Source organism: Haplochromis burtoni, unplaced genomic scaffold, assembly GCF_018398535.1.
Source record: "Haplochromis burtoni strain Fernald_Lab_line unplaced genomic scaffold, NCSU_Asbu1 Contig_142, whole genome shotgun sequence".
NCBI lineage: Eukaryota > Metazoa > Chordata > Actinopteri > Cichliformes > Cichlidae > Haplochromis > Haplochromis burtoni.
Window position 1 is genome coordinate 969,966 of NW_024582503.1, and position 4,103 is coordinate 974,068.

Here is a 4,103-nt window from a genome sequence, read left to right on the forward strand (position 1 = left end):
TGTTTTCTTGGAGTACCTTATGCACTTGCATGTTTCTCTGCTTACAGAGAAGGCTTACTCACAGGATGTTGAGACTATTTTTACTGTAATGGTCTGCAGAGGAAATAAACAATGGCATATTGATTTCTCGTGTCATGTAAAATCTTTAACCCTCTCAGGCTCAAATTAAGTTTTTGTTGCTAATGCACAAAAGAATACCTGCAGTGGTACTTCTGAGTAAAATATGTATGTGGGGTAATCAGGTTGTTAGCTTTTAACTGTTGCAAATCTGCAACGCCTGCCTTGAGAGGGTTAAAATGTAAAGCTGGTGTTTCCTGTAGAAAATAATAACATGAAAGCTGCACAGTCTTTGTAGATAAGACGCCTTTTCAGTTTCTTTTATCAGTTTTATCACATTGATGATGATGGCTGCAAAAACACAAGGAAAGAATTATAATGTTTGGAGTGTGCAGAAGCAAATAAGGGGCTACAGAAGGTGTGTCAAACATAAGGCCCAGGGCCAGAATCGGCCTGGCAAAGACTCAAACCTGACCAGCTGAAATGCTTCGGTAAAAGTGAAGGAGGGCGTCAATTTTGTGACTTTTAACTGTGTTTTCATACGTTTAACTACTTTTCCTGCTGATGAAGATCTCAAAGTAAACAAGCAAAAAACAATTAAATGTTCCTGTTTTTGCTGTCTATAGATTTTTTTTTTTTTTTTTAAATGAACAAAAACCTTGTTTTATATATACGGAGCGGTCTGGGCACCTTTTCTGTAATATTACGCATCTGTCAAAAAGGAAGACCAAGACATGCTGTGGAAATTCAGTTTCTTCTTCTTTTTTTTTTTAACCTTATATTGAGACATCTCAGAGATTAGTTATTACACTGACAGAAAAGAGAGTTTCACTCATCCAGCCCACTTCTGGGTAAAGTTTGCTGTATGTGACCAACATGTAAAATGAGTTTCACATCCCTGGGCTAAAGATTAATCCAATAGCCTTTTGTTGGCTGATCATTTGTATTCTAAAAACACTGTTTCTGATCAGGCTAAGCTCAATGATCTTCTTAGAGATGGTCAGGTCTAAATACTCCACCACATACACTGTAACACATGTCATTCTGATCCTTCTCTGCTGACAGCTCACAGAGATGGACAATGTAAACTAAAGCTGTTAAAATAAAAACAGCCCTCAAGCCACTGAAAGGGACTAATGGTGAAGACCTAAAAGCTTTACTCTGGATTACGGAGCCTCATTAACCTTTGAGTCTCCACAAAGCTCCTGTGCGCGTGTGCATGTGTGTGTGTGAGAGATCACTCACCAAAGAAGCCCTGCTACCTTTACACTGTTTGCTTTATACAGGTAATAGGTTCAGTTGCGAGTGTTTTCGTGCATGTCTGGTACAGTTAAGGGCTGATTGTGTGTTTTTGTGTGGGCAGAGCAGCTGCTACACAATTGCTGCAAAACACTTTCCCATTATGGCCAACCACCGTATCACATGAATCATTTGCAGTGGATGTTTAACAGCTACTGTAGGCGAGTAGGAGGGAATTTCAATAAAATACAATTTCTATCATCAAGGCTGGAGCACGGTGTATTCAGAATTATTCAGGCCATTTTTTAGTTTAATCATTCTTGTATTATCAGCTGATTAAAACTTAATTTTAGATGACAGTGCTTTCAGATTGACCTGGTCTATATCTGAACCACTATCAGCCTGCCAAAGGCTGACGATATCACAAATATATCTTGAGTCAAAACAGAAGGCTCTTGGATTTTTAGCCCCGCTTTACCAGGAAAATGTAATCCTTTCTTTTCCCAGGAATAAGCTTAGATATAGATGGCTACCTCCTTCATTTATGAATAAAAATGACTGCATGGAGAAAGATCCATATTTTTGTGTAAATAATTTCCACTTTATAATATTGGTTGTATTTATTTAGTGGAGACGTGATGCCTCTTGATATGTGGCCTCGGAGCAAAATATCCCTGAACCACCATTGCTCCAAGCCCCTAAACAGGTTATAAACCTATTAGGTAGAGCTTAATTCTTAAGTAATGACCCATGGATGCATTTATTTTGTAGTGTTCCACTGCAAGAGCTGTGCCTGATACTTTAAAGCTCTTGGAGTATGTCTATTGAAGCCAGACACAATATATGGTTAAAGGGTAGCTATAGTTAAGTCTAAGATATGCAGATCATGTTCACATCTATGCAACTGTTTCTGCAAACATCTGTTAAACTAATCTGAGCAAACAGGAAAGCATACCACATCACTTGTCAAATATGGTGGTGTAGAGGTTTATCTGTGTAGTTTCTCAGTCATCCAGGCCGTGGCACTCTAAGAATCTTGGAAGAAAAGCGAGTGACTTTTATCCTTTTGTACACTGCGCCTAAAGGAGGCCGTCTATGTCCGCGGTGAACAACTGTCACTGAATAAAGGGAGCGTTGTGATACCAACTGTCTGCCACCTACAATGCAGTTTTGCGATCAACATCCACTCACATCTTGTGTCAGGTGACCCCGATGGGTCATCCCCAATAGGGCGAAGCAAGATCTTACAGTGGTTTCACCCCAAAACCTCTGGTGGTAACAAGGCAGACCTTTTTCCACACCTTGGCTCATGTGGTGAAACACATGATTAACAGTTGGTCAACAACCCTTTTAAGGGACAACCCCCTCAGGGTTTTAAATACCTGGGACTTGTGGAGGGGAAACATCTTCACGAAGCTTCAGGCACTTTATTTTCAAGCTCCTGAGACAATGTAGAGGTGCACAGGATGTTTCTGTGTGCTTGGATTAAGTTGAATACATTAAAACTCAAAAAAACAAGTCTGCATGACATTCAATTCTCTAAATGTTCTAGTTCATCCTCAATAGGAAAATCTAATTATGAATAATAGATTTTAATCTATAGTGTCGGTACATTATTGCAGGCTGAAAATGCATTACAAGTCACTTAAGTGAAGGTGTTGCTCTGTTTTTGACCTTAACAGTGCTGATACATTTCATTTATAAAAGCAGATTTTGGTTTTTTGCCAATTCAATGCAAATTTATCATCCAAAAATACTCTGGCTTGTCTGCTTGCGCTCATGTCACACTTTCACAATCAACATCCTGCACCAGGAACCTGCCTCTGCCTCACACCAGCCCATATTGCACTTAAAGTGCAAACAGGCAGTTTGTTTTAACCAAACCAAACAGGGAAGGTGTTATAACAGCCTTAGAGACTGTTTAGATTTGGCTTGTTTCTGAGGGCCACCAAAAAAAAATCAAACTTGTTTTATGATTTGTTTTGAATGTATTTGCACTATTGTCTTATTAAACGCGAGAAGGGCACCTGCTGGGTTACTGCTTTAACGAGGTAGATTTTACAGCCAAGAATCATTCCTAATTTAATCACGACTGCGTTTTTCCTTTGAGTGGCACATGGCACGTGGCGTCTAATGTGTTTTCACTTTGAAGTCATTATTCTGTCTTTGTGTTCAGTTCCAAGAACTAAGATGGCTAATCAGAGCATTGTTTTCCATCAGTGGGACAATTTTCCTGAAAAAAGCAAATAAGTTGTATGTGAAGTTATATCTCATGTTGATGATGAATACAAAATAGTCTTGAATGTGGCATACTAAAGGAACATTTCAACCGCTGGGGGATTTTTGCTCGACATGTGAAGTTACACCTGTTGTTACAATATTGGTGTGCTAGCTGGAAGCCCTTTGAGTAATTAAGACACAGCTGCTGAACCAATAAGTGCGTGCATATTGGATTGTGTGTGTATGTGTGTGTGCCTGCATGTGAGAGGGAGAGCTGGAAAGAGAAGGAGACACTCCCTTCTGCACAGAACATCATTTTAATATTGGATAATGCTGCCCTCTAGCAGACAGGCAAGGGAGTGAGAAAAACAAAACAAACAAAAAACCCACCAACAATTTTTGTGATTTTCAGTGATAATAAATTGAGTCTGCAAAACAGTTTAAGGTTTATTCTCACTTGTCGCACTCCTAAAGCTTCCTGTTCTCCTATAAACATTGACATATAAAAACAAAAGAAACCCAAAGTGGGACTATCAAATTAAAACTGAGGTCATTAGAGTGTTAAAGTGTCACACTCATATATGTTA